The following is a 22,517-nucleotide window of genomic DNA, read 5'->3' on the forward strand; positions in this document are numbered from 1 at the left end:
GTCACCCTTCAAAATAATCTTCTGAAATAATCTTCTAAATAATTACCACTAACACTATTAATAATAATTCACCACTTTAACTTTCAAAATTATTTACTACAATAACCCTCCCTTAAAATTCACCACCATCACCCTCATTGTAGTAAAATCACAATGACACCATATTTCAATGGGGTAATGTAGTGACATGTGGAGTTCATGTCACTCCATTGTCTCAAAATGATATTCATTAATATATCACGTCATTGTGATTGCATTGTGATCTGTGTCTATTGTAAGAGTGTGAACGTCATTACCGAAGGCCTGAGTGTTGTCTGGTTGGCTGTAAAACCCTGATTGGGATCCGGTTTGGGGCCTCCAGAACCTTCAATTAAATTTTGTAGAGTTCTGGCTTGGTCGACTTATCGTTCGTAATAACCTTTCTCAAAATCAGTATGTGTTATTGCAACCCGTTTCTTTGTTATTGAAAAATAAATAATCCTTTTTCCATAAGAAATATTATGAGAAAAACATTATAATATGGAACCACGTTGCAGCTCCTTGTGTCTACCTATTAATTGATTTCCAGTGTTTGGAATTTATATTAATAGGTTGATAAAAGAAAAAGGAAGAACACACAATAACGTGGGCTCGAGCTGACGACCGTCCGGCCACCGGCGGCAGACCCCACTCTGAGGCCGTGACTCTTCCTAATTAGTCAAGACTCCCCAAGTATTATATAGACCTTTGCCTCAAGTGACCCCGAGAGACCATGTATACGCTTTAATATCCAGTGACACCAAGAACATTCATATGAAGGAAGTGATAACCTTACAGGAGTGAAAAAAGTCCTCATGGTACTTAACAGAGAAATCTTAATACAACACTCCTGTTATGGTAAGACTGAAAGCGATCACTCGTGACACGACTGTTATGACATCTGGGTCATCACAGGTCACCCATCCCACCTGCAAGCAACACACGGACAAAGGAGGAACTCTATGACAAACGAGAGGGGCCTCATGATGGTTATGAGAGATATTATATTAATAACATATAAAGATCGATGACGATCGTTGGTCCTTGGGGACTTCAACTTTAAAGCAATAAAATGGGAGGCTTACGAAGCAAGTACGGAGAACATTTCAACAATCAGATTTGTAAGTCTCATTCTGGAGACATTCATGTATTAACACGTCAAGCAGGCCACGAGAATGAGGGAAGGGAATGTTCCCTCAATACTGGATTTAATATTCATCAATAAAGAAGAAGAAAACATATTTGACATCTAATACCGCCCTCCCTTGGGAAATAGTTATCGTGTCCATTTGTAAATTAAATATGCTTTGCGATATATTCTATAATAGATTTGGGACATTGAAACAGTTATTAAACTCGATTTCAAGAGAGAACACTGTGAGGAACTTAGAAAATTCTTTAGTGAGTTTAAATGGACAGACGTTTTGCTAGGTAAGGAAGTATCTTATCTTGAGATTATCTTGAGATGATTTCGGGGCTTTTGTGTCCCTGCGGCCTGGTCCTCGACCAGGCCTCCACCCCCAGGAAGCAGCCCGTAACAGCGGACTAACTCCCAGGTACCTATTTACTGCTAGGTAACAGGGGCATTCAGGGTGAAAGAAACTTTGCCCATTTGTTTCTGCCTCGTGCTGGAATCGAACCCGCGCCACAGAATTACGAGTCCTGCGCTATCCACCAGGCAACGAGGCCCCACCATTTCAAGTAAGTGAAATGTATTCCGAATTTTTCGAAATATACGATGAAGGAACACAACATTCATACCAAAACAGAAATGTGGGACCAGAAAACAGGATTGGTTCAATAGAAATTGTGATAGGGCCAGATAGGACAAGGTAAGAAAATTGGTTCAATATCAGAACAGGTTCAATGCCTGCAAACATACCAGGAATACAAGCAAGGGAGAAACAATTACACAGCAGTGAGGAGGTAGAAAAGAACTTTGAGAAAGGTATAGCGGACAAATATAAAACAGATCCAGGCATTTTTTTTAAATTAATTAAAAGCAAGCTGTATTTAAAGAATAAAATCCAGAGATTGAGAACGGGGAACAGGACAATTGAGAATGGAAAAGGAAATGTGTGAAATGCTAAATGAACAGTTCCAAAGTGTGTTTGTACAAAATGAGGAGTTCAGAGAGCTGGACGGATTCCAGATTACCAATTCCAGAGCACACAATTGTGGTATCTGAAGACAAAGTGAAAAAAATACTCATAGATAACCTCTCCATAGTTATCTTCAACAGTGACCGTTCATAATAAGCCTGAAGATTAACCCTCTATAATAATCCACCAAAGTTTTTCCTCATAATAATTCACCCCAATAAAATCCATAACTATGCAATATAATAATCCTCTTAATAATCATCCACAATAACTTCATATAATAATTTCTTACAATAACCTCCTTCATGATATTCTGCAATAACCCTCCATATTAATTCATCAAAATAACCATCAAAAATAATCCACCACAATAACTCTTCATTATAATTCCCCACATTAACCCCTCCTAATAAGCCACTACAATAATCCTCAATTTTATTAAACCACAATAACCCTCTTCATTAACCTACCACATTAACTCTAGAAATTAATTCACCACAATAACCCTTCAAAATAATCTTCTGAAATAATCTTCTAAATAATTACCACTAACACTATTAATAATAATTCACCACTTTAACTTTAAAAATTATTTACTACAATAACCTTCCCTTAAAATTCCTCACAATACTCCACATCGCAATAAAATCACAATATCTTTATATATAAAAAATACTTTTTCTATATGAAATATTACGATAATTTTTTTTAATATGGAACCATGTTGCAGCTCCTTCTGCTTAATTATTAATTGATTTCCTGTGTTTGGAATTTATAATAATAGGTTGAAAAAAGAAAAAGGAAGAACGTCTCAGGCTGAGGGCTCGAGCTGACGACCGTCCGGCCACCGGCGGCAGACCCCACTCTGAGGCCGTGACTCTTCCTAATTAGTCAAGACTCACCAAGTATTATATAGACCTTTACCTCAAGTGACCCCGAGAGACTAACAATACCCTTTAATTTCCAATGACACCAAGAACATTCATCTGAAGGGAGTGATATCCTTACAGGAGTGAAAACTGCCCCCATGGTACTTAACAGAGAAATCTTAATACAACACTCCTGTTATGGTAAGAATGAAAGCGATCACTCGTGACACGACTGTTAGGACCTCTGGGTCATCACAGATCACCCGTGAGTGTGTTTACTTATATTACCATTAATCCACATTCGAAGGGTTTACTCTTTTTTTAAGATTTCAGTAATAATCACTGTTCTTGATATTACATGATATCTAGTTTCACGTGATATCACTTGGCCAGTTTATTGACAGAGAGCCACGAGATCACACAGTCATGTATACTGTAGTTCTCTGTACTGACAGCCACGTGGTCATGTGGAGATGCTGCTCCAGCTTCAACAAGGTCATATGTTTTTGTAAATAGCTTGTGCGGTAACCAAGTGGTCATGTATACTGTGGAGCTGCTTGTCTGACGACCAAGTGGTCATGTAAACTGTGGAGCTGGTTGTCTGACAACCAAGTGGTCATGCATATTGTACTTACCTAGTTGTGATTGCGGGGGTTGAGCTTCTGCCCTTTGGGCCCGCATCTCAACTGTCAATCAGCTGATTCACATGCTGGTGGGCCTATTGGGCTCCATCATATCTACATTTGGAACTCTGTTTGGAATCTGCCTCCACTACGTCACTTCCAAATGCATTCCATTTGTAAATAATCCACGCAAATAACTTATCTTAATAATCTACGAAAATAGACCTCCAAAATAATCCACAAAAATAATACTCCATAATAATCTACCAAAATAGCGTTTTGTAATAATCCAACACAATAACACCAAATAATAATCCAATACAATAACTATAAATAATAATCTAATACAATAACTATAAATAATAATACAACACAATTACTATAAATAATAATCCAACACAATAAATGTTCATAATAATTATTCATAATAACCTTCAATAATTATCTACTACAATAAACGTACCTAATAATCCACAACAATAACCTCCGCAATAGTCAATCAAAATAGTCCTCCAGAATAATCACAAAAATAACTCTCCAGATATAAGCTACAATAATAACCATTCATAACAATCCCCAACTTCAACCCTTTATAATAATCCAGCACTATAACCTTCAATAAAAATCCACCAAAGAAGTGCTTCATAATAAGCCTCCAAAGCCCATGCCAAAGAATACAAGAGAATAATCCTCCATAATAATCCATAACAATATCCTTTTATAAGAATCCACCACACTACCTCTCATAGTAATCTTCAACAGTTACTGTTCATAATAAGCCTCAAGAATAACCCTCCATAATAATCCACAAAAAAAATTTTCTCATAATAATTCACCCCAATAAAATCTATAATTATGCATAATAATAATCCTCTTAATAATCATCCACAATAACACACCATAATTACCATCCGCAATAACTCACTATGATAATTTTTATTACAATAACCTCCTTCATGATATTCCACAATAATCCTCCATATAAATTCACCAAAATAACCATCAACAATAATCCCCCACTATAACTCTCAAAAATAATTTTCCATTTTAACCCTTCCTAATAAGCCACTACAATAATCCTCAATATATTAATCTACAATAACCGTCCTCAATAATCTACATGAATAACTCTTCATAATAATCCGCCACAATAACCTGTTATAATAACCAATAACAATAACTTTCCAGAATAATCCACAAAAATAATCCTCCAAAATAATCTACCTTAATAACTCTTGGAATTAATCCTCCTCAATAACCCTTCAAAATAATCTTCTGAAATAATCATCTAAATAATTACCACTAACACTATTAATAATAATTCAGCACTTTGAAAATTATTTACTACAATAACCCTCCCTTAAAATTCACCACCATCACCCTTCTTGTAGTAAAATCACAATGGCATCATATATGAATGGAAATAATTTTAGGGTAATGTACTGACTTGTGGAGTTTAAGTCACTCCATTGTCTCAAAATGATATTCATTGATATATCACATCATTGTGATTTTATTGTGATCTGAGTCTATTGTAAGAGTGTGAACATCATTACCGAAGGCCAGAGTGTGGTAGGATTGGCTGTAAAACCCTGGTTGGGCTCCAGTTTGGGGCCTCCGGAACCATTCATTAAATTCTGTAGAGTTCTGGCTTGGTCGACTTATCTTTCGTAATAATCTTTCTCAACATCAGTATGTGTTATTGCAACCCGTTTCTTAGTTATTGAATACAAAATAATACTTTTTCCATATGAAATATTACGAGAATTGGTTTTTTAATATGGTACCATGATGCAGCTCCTTGTGTTTACTTATTAATTGATTTCCTGTGTTTGGAATTTATATTTATAGGTTGAAAAAAGAAAAAGGAAGAGTATCTCATGACTAGTGTTCGTGCTCATGACCGTCAGGCCACCGGCGGCAGACCCCACTCTGAGGCCGTGACTCTTCCAATTAGTCAGGACTCACCAAGTATTATATAGACCTTCCCTTCAAGTGACCCCGAGAGACCATGTATACGCTTTAATTTTATTAACACCAAGAACATTCATATGAAGGAAGTGATAACCTACAAAAGTGAAAACTGTCCTTACGGTACTAAACAGAGAAATTTTAATACAACACTCCTGTTATGGTAAGAATGAAAGCAATCACTTCTGACACGACTGTTATGACATCTGGGTCATTACAGGTCATCCATTCCACCAGCAAGCAACACACGGACAAAGGAGGAACTGTATGACAAACGAGAGGGGCCTCATGATGGTCATGAGAGAGATTATAATAAAAACAGATAAAGATAAATGACGATTGATGGTCCTTGGGAACTTCAACTTCAAACCAGTAGACTGGGAGGCGTACGAAGCAAGAACGGAGAACATTTCGACAATCAGATTTGTAAGCCTCATTCTGGAGACCTTTATGTATCAACACGTCAAGCAGGCCACAAGAATGAGGGAAGGAGATGTTCCGTACATCCGTAGGTATCTCAAGACAAAGTGAAAAAATTACTCAAAAGGCTAAGAAGAAATAATGCAGTTTGGCTTGCTGCGGTAATGTGCAACTGAGCTGAGTATTCCACTCCAATTAATATTTCAGAAATCGTTGTGCACAGGAATCTTCGCAGATATATGGAAAAAGGTAAACATATAACCAATCTATAAAATTGATAGTCGAGAGGATCTTCTAAATTATACACCCATATCATTAACAAGCGAAGTAGTCAAAACACTAGAAAAAATAGTTAAAACTAAATGGGTTGAACACCTCGAAAGTAATGACAAAATAACGGACAGAAAGAATGGTTTTCGAACCGGATGATCCTGTGTAACAAATCTACTAAGTTTTTATAATAGAGTCACACAGATAATAGAAGAAAGTGGTGCCTAGGTTGACTATGTCTCTGTACTTAAAAAAAAATGGCTTTTGACGGAGTCGCACATAAGAGGCGGTTCTGGAACCTGGAACATGCAGGCAGGGTGACAGGGAGACTTAGGTCATGGATGAAAAATGTTCTAACTGACAGATTTATGAGGGCATTAATCAAAGACAATGTATCTGACTGGAGGAGAGTTACTAGTGGAGAACCAAAGGGTTATTTTTTGAACAAGCATCGTCTTACCTCCATAATTATCCAGCACAGTAAACCTACAACTTAATCCACCAAAATCAGCCCCAATAATAAACCTCAACATTAACCTTTATTAATAAACTTCAACATTAACTTTTAATAATAAACTTCAACATTAACCTTTAATAAACTTCAACATTAACCTTTAATAATAAACTTCAACATTAACCTTTAATAATAAACTTCAACATCAACCTTCATTAATAAACTTCAACATTAACTTTTAATAATAAACTTCAACATTAACCTTTAATAAACTTCAACATTAACCTTTAATAATAAACTTGAACATTAACCGTTAATAATAAACTTCAATAATAACCCTTTATAATCATCCTCAACAATAACGTTAAATAATAATCCATAACAATGATCCTCCATAATTTTTTCCAACAGGATAATCATCAAAATAATCCTTCACAATAACCTTTAATAGTAATCCAAAACAATAACTCTATATATTAATAATACTACTCAACAATTAACTATAATAATAATCAACAATAACTCTCTCTAATAACACACAACAATCAGCTTAATAATAAAAACCCACAATATTCCATCTTAATAAACCACCAAAATTACCCTCAATAATAATCAAGCACAATACTCCTACATAATAATTCATCACAATAACCCAACATAATAACCCTCAAGAATAAACCTCCATAATAACCCTAAACAATGACCCTCCATGTTTATTTCACACAATAACTTCAATAATTTACCAAAATCACCTTCAATAATAATACAATTCTAATAATAATTCACCACAATAAACTTCCATAATAATCCAACAGAATAATCCTCCATAGTAGTCCATTATAATACTTTTCCAGACATAGGACGAAAAGAAACAAAAAGGAAGGATTATACAAGAGTTTGGGCTCGAGCTGTCGACCTTCCGGCCACCGGCGACAGACCCCACTCTGAGGCCGTGACTCTTCCTCATTACTCAAGACTCACCAAGTATTATATAGACCTTCACCTCAAGTGACCCCGAGAGACCATGTATACACTTTAATTTCCAGTGACACCAAGAACATTCATCTGAAGGAAGTGATAACCTTACAGGAGTGAAAATTGCTCTCATGGTACTTAACAGAGAAATCTTAATACAACACTCCTGTTATGGTAAGAATGAAGGCGATCACGCGTGACACGACTGTTATGACCTCTGGGTCATCAGAGGTCACCCGTGTGTGTGTTTACTTATATTACAATTAATCAACATGCGAAGGATTTACTCTTTTTATTAAGATATCAGTCATAATCACCATTAATGATATTACGTGATATCTAGTTTCACATGATATCACGTAGGAAATTTATTGTCAGGCATCCATGTGATCACACAGTCATGTATACTGTAGAGTTCTGTGGACTGACAGCCACGTGGTAATGTGTATTTGGTTGTCTTGCATTCTAAAGATCATAAGTTTTTGTAATTAGCTTGTCTGATCACCAAATGTTCATGTATACTGTGGAGCTGCTTGTCTGACAACTAAATGGTCATGTATACTGTGGAGCAGCTTGTCTGATAACCAAGTGGTTATGAATACTGAGGAGTTGCTTGTCTGACGACCAAGTGATCATGTATATTGTGGAGCTGCTTGTCTGACAACCAAGTGATCATGTATATTATGCTTACCAAGTTGTGATAGCGGGAATTGAGCTTCTGCTCTTTGGTCCCGCATCTCAACTGTCAATCAGCTGATTCACATGTTTGTGGGCCTACTGGGTTCCATCATAACTACATTTGTATCTATATGGAGTCTGCCTCCACACGTCACTTCCAAATGCATTCCATTTGTAAATAATCCATGCCAAAATCTTATCCTAATAATCAACGAAAATAGTCCTCAACAGTAACCCACAATAATACTACTCCATATTAATCCACCAAAATAACGTTTTGTAATAATCCTACACAATAACTCTAAATAATAATCCAACACAATTACTTCTAAATATTAATCCAACACAATAACTCTAAGTATTAATCCAACTCAAGAAATGTCCATAATAGTTATTCATAATACCCATCAATAAATATATATTACAATGAATGCTCCTAATAATCCACAACAATAACCCTCCGCAATAGTCAACCAAAATAGCCCTCCAGAATAATCTCACAAATAACTCTCCAGATATAAGCCACAATATTTACCGTCCATAAAAATCCTCAACAATAACCCTTTTTAATAATCCAGCACAATATCCGTCAATAATAACCCACCAAAGAAATCATTCATAATAAGCCTCCAAAAAAACTCCATAATATACAAAAGAAAAATCCTCCATAATAAAATATCACAATAATCATTCATAGGAATCCACCACAATACCTCTCCATAGTAATCTTCAACAGTTACCATTCATAATAAGCCTCATGATTAACCCTCTATAATAATCCACCCAATAAAATCCATAATTATATATGATAATCCTGTTAATAATCATCCACAATAACCCCCCATAATAATTTCTTACAATAACTTCATGATATTCTGCAATAACACTCCATGTTAATTCACCTAAATATCCATCAACAATAATCCACTACTATAATTCTTCATTAGAATTCACCACATTAAGCCTTCCTAATAAGCCACTACAATAATCCTCAATTATATTAAGCCACAATAACCCTCCTCAATAATCTTCAACAATAACTCTCCGTAAAAATCCACCACAATAACCTGTTATAATAACCAATAACAATAACTTTCCAGAATAATCCACAAAAAATAAACCTCATTAATAATCTACCACAATAACTAGGAATTAATCTACCACAATAACCCTTCAAAATAATCTTCTGAAATAATCTTCTAAATAATTACCACTAACACTATTAATAATAATTCACCACTTTAACTTTCAAAATTTTTTACTACAATAACCTTCCCTAAATATTCCTCACAATAATCCACATCGCAGTAAAATCACAATATCGTTATATATCAATGAAAATATTTTTGGAGTAATGTAGTGACTTGTGGAGTTCAAGTCACTCCATTGTCTTAAAATGATGTTCATTGATATATCACGTCATTATGATTTCATTGTGATCTAAGTCTATTGTAAGAGTGTGAACGTCATTACCGAAGGCCTGAGTGTGGTCGGGGTGGCTGTAAAACCCTGGTTAGGCTCCGGTTTGGGGTCTCCAGAACCTCCCATTAAATTCAGCAGAGTTCTGGCTAGGTCGACTTATCTTTCGTAATAATCTTTCACAACATCAGTATGTGTTATTGCAACCCATTTCTTAGTTATTGAATAAGAAATAATACTTTTTCCATATGTGTTACGGACCCTTTTTCCATATGTGTTACGGCATGAAGCAGTGACGACAACGCCATTTGCCAGTCTGCTCCCGAAACTCCCTCCACATGGACAGCGCCATCTAGTGAGGACAGGATATACCGGCCACAGGGGCTTGTTTCCCGTCTTAATCAGCTCATAACATAGCCGCTGCTGACCTCTGGTGAAGTGGCGCTTAGAATACAACGCCATCTATGGAGTGGATAGGTGGACATTTGTGTCTAAGCCTTTAAGTGAGGTGCCCTAGAGCGTCCCTAGTACTGATGATGTGTCTGATTACAGAGTCGACCTGGGACTGCTGTATTGGACGGTGGATCAGTCTACCCAAGGCAGCCAAAGTCTCTCCACGTATTTGCTGCAGAAGCTGTGAGTCACCCCCGGACGAACACTGATGAGTGTGTTAGCCTGCCTGTGACGTGGCAGTACCAGGAATCGTCTTATCTGGGGGCTGGCTGGTGGAAGAGACTTGCCACTGAGGTGCGGAGAGAGGAGAGTGATCTGCGGAATCACACGAGGCTCCTGCCTAGGGCTCGCAACCCTAGTATCGGTCGTGGAGTGGCCAACACAGCGGAGCTGATTGGAACCTGCCAGCTACAGGCTGGATTTGTGGTTGAAGACCTCCACGACGGTGCACCCAGGGGGACTGTGATTTGGCTGGCCTGAGGCCAGGGTAGATTCGCCGAGAGAATCAGAGGATTCATCGTGGGCCACGACGAAGAGATAACTCATCTTGGGCAACTCATCTTGAGCACCATGGAGCATCCTGTGTCTTCAGAGGAAGACTAATCTGTATATAATAAGTGTAGTTATAGCAACCCTGCGTGTGACTATGATATATTTATTTATGGTGGTGGTAGCAATATATATACAAAAGCAGTGCATTTGTATCCCTTCCCGTTTAATTTACTTGCGTTATGGAACACACCCCTTGAAAGCCACTACTAACTTGGGGCCGGATACCCAAACTCTAATAACATCAGAGAAGAACCCAGTTGCGACCCAATAGGGCTGTAACAATATGAAATATTACGAGAACTTTTTTTAATATAGAACTATGTTGCAGCTCCTTGTGTTTACTCATAATTGATTTCCTGTGTTTGGAATTTATATTAATAGGTTGAAAAAAGAAAGAGGAAGAATATCTCATGACTTGAGATACTCTTGTTAAATCTTGTTAAATTTTCCTGATTTGTCAAGACTCGCCAATTATTATATAGACCTTCACCTCAAGTGACCCCGAAAGACTATGTATACTCTATAATTTCCAGTGACACCAAGAACATTCATCTGAAGGAAGTGATAACCTTACAGGAGTGAAAATTGCCCTCATGGTTTTTAACAGAGAAATCTTAATACTACACACCTGTTATGTAAGAATGAAAGCGATCACTTGTGACACGACTGTTATGACGTCTGGGTCATCAGAGGTCACCCCTGTGTGTGTTTACTTATATTACCATTAATCAACATTCAAAGGATTTACTCTTTTTATTAAGATATCAGTCATAATCACTGTTCATAATATTACGTGATATCTAGTTTCACGGGATATCACTTAGCCAGTTTATTGTCAGGGAGCCACGTGATCACACAGTCATGTATACCGTAAAGCTCTCTAGACTGACCGTCACGTGGTCATGTGGAGATGCTGATCCTTCTTCAAAAAGGTCATATGTTTTTGTAATTAGCTTGTGTGGTAACCATGTGGCCATATATATTGTGGAGCTGCTTGTCTGACGACCAAATGGTCATGTATACTGTGGAGCTGCTTGTCTGGCAACCAAGTGGTCATGTATACTATGGAGCTGTTTGTCTGACAACCAAGTGGTCATGTATACTGTGGAGCTGCTTGTCTGACGACCAAGTGGTCATGTATACTGTGGAGCTGCTTGTCTGGCAACCAAGTGGTCATGTATACTATGGAGCTGTTTGTCTGACAACCAAGTGGTCATGTATACTGTGGAGCTGCTTGTCTGACGACCAAGTGGTCATGTATACTGTGGAGCTGCTTGTCTGACAACCAAGTGGTCATGTATACTGTGGAGCTGCTTGTCTGACGACCAAGTGGTCATGTATACTGTGGAGTTGCTTGTCTGGCAACCAAGTGGTCATGTATACTATGGAGCTGTTTGTCTGACAACCAAGTGGTCATGCATACTGTGGAGCTGCTTGTCTGACGACCAAGTGATCATGTATATTGTACTTACCTAGGTATGATAGTGGGGTTAAGCTTCTGCTCTCTGGTCCCGCATCTCAACTGTCAATCAGCAGATTCACATGTTTGTAAGCCTATTTGGCGGTATCATATCCACATTTGTTTGTTTGAAGTCTGCCTCCACCACGTCACTTACAAATGCAATCCATTTGTAAATAATCCACGCAAATAACTTATCATAATAATCCACGAAAATAGACCTCCACAATAATCCCCCAAAATAATATTCCTTATTAATTAACCAAAATTATGTTCTGTAATAATCCAACACAATAACTGTAAATAATAATTTAACACAATAAAATGTCAAATCAAATCAAAATCAAATGTTTATTCAGGTAAAGTAGATACATACAAGGTGAGATACAAACATTGATGGATTTATAGATAGAGCTAGTACATTCAAAACCTAAAGCCACTATTAGGCAAAGCGTTTCAGGCAAACCATACTTGGAAGTGCTGGGGATAGAACCCGGGGCCTCTCACATGCAAAGCAAGTAATAACTCGCAATAACTCAAAATAATAATCCAACACAATAATTATCCGAAATTATTATTCATAATAACCATCAATAATTATCTACTACAATAAACGTACCTAATAATCCACAACAAAAACCCTCCGCAATAGTCAAGCAAAATAGCCGTCCTGAATAATCACTAAAATTACTCTCCAGATATGAGCTACAATAATATTCGTCCATAATAATCCTCAACAATAACCCTTTCTAATAATCCAGCACTATAACTCTCAAAAATAACCTAGCAGAGGAATCCTTTATAACAAGCCTCCAAAAAAAAACTTCACAATAATACAAGAGAATAATCCTCATAATAATCTATCAAAATAACCTTTCATAGGAATGCACCACAATACCTCTCGATAGTAATCTTCAACAGTTACCGGCATAATAAGCCTCAAGAATAACCCTCTATAATAATCCACCAAAATTTTTCCTCATAATAATTCACTCAAATAAAATCCATAATTATGCAATATAGTAATCCTCTTAATAATCATCCACAATAACTCACCATAATAACCATCCACAATAACTCACCATAATAATTTCTTACAATAACCTCCTTCATGATATTTCACAATAACCCTCCATATTGTTGACCAGACCACACACTAGAAATTGAAGGGACGACGACGTTTCGTCGTCGTCATTTTCGTCATTTTTTCCTATTACTATCTCCTTCGGTGGTTATAATAGGAGCTGCCTCGTATGGGCCAATAGGCCTGCTGCAGTTCTCATTACTACTATCCCCTACACCTGACTTTCCTCCTCAGCTCTCTCTTGCCTATTTAATGCCTGTCCCTACCTGTCCTCATCACAATCGACTTGAGAATGGTCCAGGACGGACCGAAACGTCGTCGTGCCTTCAATTTCTAGTGTGTGGTCTGGTCAACATACTTCAGCCACGTTATTGTGACTCATCGCCTGCAACCCTCCATATTATTTCACCAAAATAACCATCAACAATAATCCACCACAATAACTCTATAATAATTCCCCACATTTCCCCTTCCTAATAAGCCACTAGAATAATCCTCAATTATATTAAACGACAATAACACTCCTCAATAATCAATAACAATAACTCTCCGTAATAATCCACCACAATAACCTGTTATAATAACTAATAACAATAACTTTCCAGAATAATCCACCAAAATAAACCTCTATTATAATCTACCACAATAACTAGGAATTAATCCACCACAATATTCCTTCAAAATAATCGTCTGAAATAACCTTGTAAATAATTACCACTAACACTATTAATAATAATTCACCACTTTAACTTTCCAAAATATTTACTTCAATAACCCTCCCTTAAAATTCACCACAATAACCAACATTGTAATAAAACCACAATGGCATCATATATCAATGGAAATAATTTTGGGGTAATGTAGTGACTTGTGGAGTTCAAGTCACTCCATTGTCTCAAAATGATATTCATTGATATATCACGTCATTGTGATTTCAATGTGATCTGAGTCTATTGTAAGAGTGTGAACGTCATTACCAAAGGCCTGAGTTTGGTCGGGTTGCCTGTAAAACCTTGGTTGGGCACCGGTTTAGGGCCTTCAGAACCTGCCAGAAAGTTAAATTTAGAAGAGTTTTAGCTTGGTCGACTCGTCTTTCGTAATAATCATTCTCAACATCAGTATGTGTTATTGCAACCCGATTTTTTTGTTATTGAATAAGAAAAAATACTTTTCCATATGAAATATTATGAGAAAAAAATATAATATGGAACCACGTTGCAGCTCCTTGTGTCTACTTATTAATTGATTTCCTGTGTTTGGAATTTATATATATAGGTTGAAAAAAAAAGGAAGAGTTTGTTTATAAAGTGGGCTCGAGCTGACGACCGTCAGGCCACAGGCGGCAGAACCCACTCTGAGGCCGTGACTCTTCCTAATTAGTCAATACTCACCAAGTATTATATAGACCTTCACCTTAAGTGACCCCGAGAGACCATATATACGCTTTACTTTCCAGTTACATCTAGAACATTCATCTGAAAGAAGTGATAACCTTACAGGAGTGAAAACTGCTCTCATGGTACTTAACAGAGAAATCTTAATAAAACACTCCTGTTATGGTAAGAATGAAAGCGGTCACTCGTGACACGACTGTTATGATCTCTGGGCCATCAGAGGTCACCTATCCCACCAGCAAGCAACACACGGACAAAGGAGGAACTGTATGACAAACGAGAGGGGCCACATGATGGTCCTGAGAGAGAATATAGTAAAAACAGATAAAGATAAATGACGATTGTTGGTCCTCGGGGACTTCAATTTAAAAGCAATAGACTGGGAGGCGTATGAATCAAGAACGGAGAACATTTCGACAATCAGATTTATAAGCCTCATTCTAGAGACATTCATGTATTAACACTTCAAGCAGGCCACGAGAATGAGGGAAGGGGATATTCCATCAATACTGAATTTAATATTTATCAGGAAAGAAGAAGAGATATTTGATATCTAGTACCACCTTCCCTTGGGAAAGAGTGATCGTGTCCTGTTTTAAATTAAATATGCTTTGCGATATAATTTATAATAAAATTGGGACACTGAAAGAGTTATTAAACTCGATTTCAAGAGAGAACACTATGGGGAACTTAGAAAATTCGATAATGAGTATAAATGGACAGACTAGTTGCCCTTCCAGACTCCTCTGGAAGGGCAGCCTACGATCTGGAAAAACAGAGGGCAAGCCTATCCACCTGAGATACAATACCGGGTCAACGTAATAGAACCCCCCCCCCCCCTCTAAGTAATATTAGAGTAGACATCATACAAGCTCCCGGGTAACCCCGGTTGACGCTATTTTCTCGCACAAATCTTCCACCCAGAATTTCTTAAAAAACCAAAAAAAAGCCATTCAAACGGGAGGACCTGAGATACTACAACAAAGTGTTTTTTTCTCCATACGTGTGATTTGTGATACTATATGTCTGGGGGGTTTCAAACAAATTCCAACTTATACTCTTGTTCACAAAGAAAACATAAAAAAATGCCGGCAGATAGCACCCGCAGCGGCCAAGGGAAGAAGTCCAAACCATACTCCCCCTGTGAAAAAACTCTACCTAAAAAAAACGAGTCAAAGAAACACCCCTCTCACAGGAGTGCTTCTACTACACCAGAACGAAGCTTCTCTGAGAGTCCAATACCCCTCGCCCAAAAATCCCCTGTACTCAACCATGATCCTAATTCTGTTCTCTTAGACCCACAGCCACAACGTGCCAGAACAACCCAGGACGATGCGACCACAGAGACAGGCCTCCTCGAGGCCTTCAGCTCCAGCAGCAGAGATAACTGGGACACCTCGCTATTGGCAAACCTCAGAAGCCGTGACCTCCATAAACCTGCGCCGGAACCAGGCTCCCTACCAGGGATCTGGAGAGAGAAGAGAGTGTGGACAGGTTCAGGCGGAACGGCCCTGAAGTCCCTGCCCTTTGCAGTCCCCGAAACAGGACTGTATAACGAAAATAAAACAACGGCCCTCATCGATCAGGTTTTTTCAGAAGAGAGTAAGTACGACGGCATAGTTCTGGGCCCGGAGGAACTCGAACTGGCGGATCTGATGAAACCAGTCTTCTCAACTATTGAGTACCTTAAAGATAAGCTTAAACACATACAGCGCGCTTCTATTCAAGGCACAGTACCAGAATATCTGGGTCTTAAAACCACAGTTCCTTTCTTTTCCACAGATCTCCCTCTCTTTCCAGCCCTAGATAAGTTTATCACGGAGCTGAACACAGCACACGCAAGGAACCTGATGGGGATCTACACCTTGCTGCTGAAAGCCTCCTTGGCAAGAGAGAACACAAAGCTCGAGACAATCACAGAAGGACTAATGGATGGAGCCTGGCCCCCGCTGAGAATAGGCGCAACTTTATGGGAGGGTTACAGACGAAAAACCCATCCGAAACACTCTCCACCTCCAGCGACTTACTCAGGGGAACTTACTGTACGGTCAGGTCAGTCCACGACAAAATATTCAAACTTTCAGACAACGCCATCCGAAGGGACCTGGAAAGAACTACGGCAGAAGGTAATGAACATCCTAAGACCACAGGCCCAGACCCAGGGGCAACAACTAGCTACACCCCGCTCAGTCTTACGGCCGCTCCCTGACGACGAGATTGGTACAAGCCAACAAACCCAGGTACAGTCCTTAGCCCCACCTAAAAACCCGGGGCAGCAGTCTACACAGCCTGGCAGAACGACATCTCAATCCCAGACTCAGGTAGCTCAACCCCAACTACAGACAAAAGTTACTCAACCCCAAGTACAAACCGAGGTGGCAGCCCAGGCCCCCCAGCAGCCTCCACCCTGGCCTTATGCTCAACCCCCAGCAGGGTTCCTACCCTATGCCTACAACCCCTACTTTCAACCCTATGCCCAACAACCCGGGCCATACTCTAACCAGAATTTTCAAGGTCCGCCCAGACCCCCCCACAGGGGCAGACCTGGGAGGGGCAAACCTGGGAGGAGCAGGGGCAGGGGTAGGAACAGAGTGTCCACACAGGGCGCAGGAAACGGCACCGGGTGGAACTATGGAGGAGGGCAAAACGAGACCTCACCTGGCCTAGGTTTGCCCAAACACCTCCAATGCTGGCCTGGAGACGAGGAAAGTCACTTAAGGATCATCTAGTACATTCCTGCCTCCACAGGACACACTGCCTTTAACCGAACCTGACACAGACCGATGGTGCAAGAGAATACCCCTGGTTCCCTGGGTTGGGGCCACGAGGTTGAGAGGGCCCCACAACACAATGCCTAGGAAAGAGGAAGAGATATTTGACATCTAGTACCGCCCTCCCTTGGGAAAGAGTGATCTTGTCCTCTCGTAAATTAAATATGCTTTGCGATATATTCTATAATAGAATTGGGACATTGAAACAGTTATTAAACTCGATTTCAAGAGAGAACACTGTGGGGAACTTAGAAAATTCTTTAATGAGTTTAAATAGACAGATTTGTTGCTATGCAAAGAAGTAAGTGAAATGTATTCCAAATTTTGCAAAATATACGATGAAGGAACACAACATTTATATCAAAACAGAGATGCAGGATCAGAAAACAGGATTGGTTAAACATAAATTGCGATAGGGCCAGAGACGACAAGGTAAAAAAATTGGTTCATTATCGGAACAGGTTCAATACCTGCAAAATACCAGCAATACAAGCTAGGGAGAAGCAATTACACAGCGGTGAGGAGGCAGAAAAGAACTTTGGGAAAGGTATAGCGGACAAATATAAAGCAGATAATGGAAAAGGAAATGTGTGAAATGCTAAATGAACAGTTGCAAAGTGTGTTCGTACAAAAATGGGGATTTCAGAGAGCCGGACCAAATACCAATTCCAGAGCACGCAATTGAGGTATCTCAAGACAAAGTGAAAAAATTTCTCAAGTGGCTAGGAAGAAATAAAGCAGTTGGCTTGCTGCGAGAATGTGCAACTGAGCTGAGCATTCCACTCCAATTAATATTACAGAAATCCTTGTGCACAGGAATCTTCGCAGATATATGGAAAAAGGCAAACATAGTACCAATCTATAAAAATGGTAGTCGAGAGAGGATCTACTAAATTATAGACCCGTATCACTAGTGAGCGAAGTAGTCAAGAAAACACTAGAAAAAATAATTAAAGCTAAATGGATTGAACACCTTGAGAGTAATGACGTAATAACGGACAGAAAGAATGGTTTTCGAACCGGATGATCCTGTGTTACAAATCTATTAAGTTTTTATGATAGAACCACAGAGATAATACAGGAAAGCGGTGACTGGGTTTCATGTGTCTCTATGGACCTAACAAAAATGGCTTTTGACAGAGTCCCACATAAGAGGCGGTTCTGGAACATGCTGGAGGAGGTTTTTTTTTTTTTTTTTTTTTTTTTTTCTACCACAGACGTGGCCACACATTTACAATGCTAACCAGCATATATAAATTTTCTTCTGTCCTTCATGGACAGGGTTAGAGGAGTGTTAAACATATAGTTCAAGGATTTGTTGAACACTCAACCACAGAAGGTGATTCGGTGCTTTTAAAATGCTAAGCTAAACTACATACGTAAATACATAGATACATAGATTTACCTATGCCCTACAAAAAGTGTTTGATGTGTCTTTTACATAGTGTCATTAATGTACATTCACAAAGGTGAAATGTAATTCTGATCAGCTTCCATATATACTTTATACCCATACATATATATATACACACATACATATACTGTCACGTGGAGGTGGGCCGGGGCTCTGCTAGCACTCAGCTGCTTGGGGCTCAAAAGGCCGAATACTCAGCCCCTCCGACTCCCGGGATTCACCGGAGTCCTTTGGTCACACAGAAGAGGACCAACAATGCGCACCTCCGCAGGTCTTTGCTTCCACCACAAAAGGGGTGCCACTGATACACCCTGGAAGCCCATCAGTCAAACACGGGGAAACTGCTGTTAACAGTTCCGGCCTAGACCCGTGGAGGAGTGAAGGAAGATTCAGGCTTACCTTATTACCATAACCTCCCTGAGTCTTGCCTGCCAGACAAAAAGTTTGCAGGAACTCCTTTCCCGCCTGTCTTCTATATTTTCTTCTTAACAAGGTCGCCAGCTGGGTTATTATATCTGCACCCCAGCAGTGCAGTTCAGTGGGTGTATTATATATTGTTTGTAACCAGAAGATTGCTACTTTCATAGATCTGCTACTTGACTGTCGGCCCAGGGTACTCTCCCAGGAAGGTCTGTGTGGCTTTACCTCTCTCTAGCCACTACGTTACTAGTTGCCGCCATTCAGGCACTGATACTGATCGGATGGCTAAGGGTACACTTTTATATAGGTCCGTGCTGTCTTTACCACTCTCCAGGCAAAAAGAACTTCTATAGAGAACGTAGAGTTCCCTAGGTGGTACTATGATAACCTTCGTGTATGCTCATAGAGAAATATTATAAATGGAGGCACACTTAAACACAATGATAAAATGTGTGAATTTACTGACGCAAATTACATGAACACGCATACAATCACAAGTAATACATGAATATGGAAATAAGGATAATAAGTCTGGAGATCGTCAGCCCCTTCTTCCACGACCTCCAACACTCCTTCAACTGGGCAGAAAGACAGGAGTCCCACACTCTCTCACAGGAGGGCCTCTTCACCACGTCGGCGCCTCTTCTTCACTGTCCTGCCATCCATACACACTGTCCCCTCTGACAGTCCTGGACACAAGCTGCCTTGCAGCCTATTCTACTACCTAAAGTATTAATGTCCTATATCCACATACATAAGTAAATATTGTGGCCTAACTAGCCTACTCACACAAGGGGTAATGGGAGGGAAAATGATCTACCTTACATTCCTGGCTCACGACGCCTGTCCCTCGATGGTGTGAGGTTCCCACGCTTCCTGAGTCGATCCTCGACGATCCAGGAACGTTCCACAGGTCCTCAGGTGTCGTGGAGCCTTCGCGTCATCGCCGTTCCATTCCCTGAGATTCAGCTACCCCAATCCTGGTTCATCGATGGGCGCTGAGCTAACCACTATTTTCCCACACTCGCCCCTTCCACAAGGCGTTGCTAATTGTCCTAGGCACGGTGTCGTCCTTCCATAACCCTAAGTGGATGTGACCCGGTCACAGCTAGGCTTGCCCGCCACACCTTTTCAGACCCTTAACGTCCAGCGTCACCGCCCAGCGTCGTCGCCGAATATTTTCCAAGTTTGGCACTCTTTCGCTCAATAAACTTGGTTCCTTTTTGCTTCCCAGAAGCGCGGGGTCTCCAATACCTCAGATGGGCTGCGATAGCCAGCACTAATCCACTAAGAAAGGCTTTTAGAGCCTCTAATCCTTGAGAGCAGACTGAGGCGCGTCCTCTCGCTTCCGAGGTCAGGTCAACTCTGACGTTGGCGCCGCCCGGGGCACGCGGTGACATCATGGCAGGCCCTGATTGGTCGCCCGCGACCTAAGTCGGCCAATCTGCGATCGGCTAGTCTCCCTTCCAAAACGTCATATCTGCAGTAGGGGATACTCTTTCATTTTATATCAGGGGGCCAATTTCCCCTTACTTACAACTTATAATGTAAGTTTCTCTCTTAACTGGCAACCGGTCTGGTCGCCACATATATCAATAGACTCCCTGAACCTCAGAGAATCAGTAGGGAGAGCTGATTTGACTCTTACAGCAGGCAAACGAAAGAAATAGGAGAAGGCACCGTAACAATACATACATATATACACACACACATGCATTCACATACATTTGTCTCATTTACTCTGACAGGGTGAGATAGCTGATAAAGAAACTAGTGTGCAATTAAGCACTTAATCACTGAAGGTGATGAAGGTGCTTTTACAAGCTCAGGTTATATAGTTACATCATATATATACATTGTATGATTGATATATTACATGGTCAATCTTGGATACAAGTCCAATATATGATCAAGTGTTCCAGTACTCATATAGTAATTACAGAGTTCAGCATACCTTAGCCCAGGAGGTCGACAGTCAGTCAGTATGGGACATTCTACAATATAATGTTCAAGAGAGAGTGCATGTTTTCTCTTTCACAAAGTTGACACATTGTGTACTCGACATTTGGGTTTTGAGAAAGCTGCCAGATACGTCTATACCCAAGGCGTATTCTGGCCACTATAACATCACATTGCCGGGTTCTTGTTCTATTAGTCCCATATGTGAATGTCTCCTCACGATATCTATTATAATATTTAATGCTACAACTTTCAGGTCTTTGAGAATTTGTAAGGTCGGTGAGATTTTCATTAGATATTTGTTTAAGTATTCTCTTCGTCACTACTAATGAAACACCCATATCAATTTCTAAGCCTGCAGACAGCCTGCAGAAAACCAAACTGGTTTTCTGCAGGCTGTCTTAGCAAGCATATCAACAGGAGTTTTTTTTTTTTATTATTATTTTCTACCACAGACGTGGCCACACATTAACAATGCTAGCCAGCATATATACATTTTCTTCTGTCCTCCATGGACAGGGTTAGAGAAATGTTAAACAAATAGTTGAAGGGTTTATTGAACACTCAATCACAGAAGGTAATTTGGTGCTTTTAAAATGCTAAGCTAACCTACATACGTAAATACATAGATACACAGATTTACGTATGCCCTACATAAAGTGTTTGATGTGTCTTTTACATAGTGTCATTAATGTACATTCACAAAGGTGAAACGTAATTCTGATCAGCTTCCATATATACTTTATACCCATACATATACATACACACACACACATATACATACATATATACACACACACATGCATTCACATACATCTGTCTCATTTACTCTGACAGGGTGAGATAGCTGATAAAGAAACTAGTGTGCAATTAAGCACTTAATCACATCAGGAGTGACAGGGCGACTACTGACATGGATGAAAAATGTTCTAACTGACAGATTGATGAGGGCATTAATCAGAGACAATGTATCTGACTGGAGGAGAGTTACTAGTGGAGAACCACAGGGTTTAGTTCTTGAACAAGCATCGTCTTACCTCCATAATTATCCAGCACAGTAAACCTACAACTTAATCCACAAAAATAAGTCCCATTAATAATCTTCAACATTAACCTTTAATTATATAATTCAACAATACCCCTTCATAATCATCCTCAACAATAACGTTAAATAATAATCCATAACAATAATCCTCCAAAATGTTCACACAT

Source organism: Procambarus clarkii, chromosome 69 (genome assembly GCF_040958095.1).
Source record: "Procambarus clarkii isolate CNS0578487 chromosome 69, FALCON_Pclarkii_2.0, whole genome shotgun sequence".
NCBI classification, from domain to species: domain Eukaryota; kingdom Metazoa; phylum Arthropoda; class Malacostraca; order Decapoda; family Cambaridae; genus Procambarus; species Procambarus clarkii.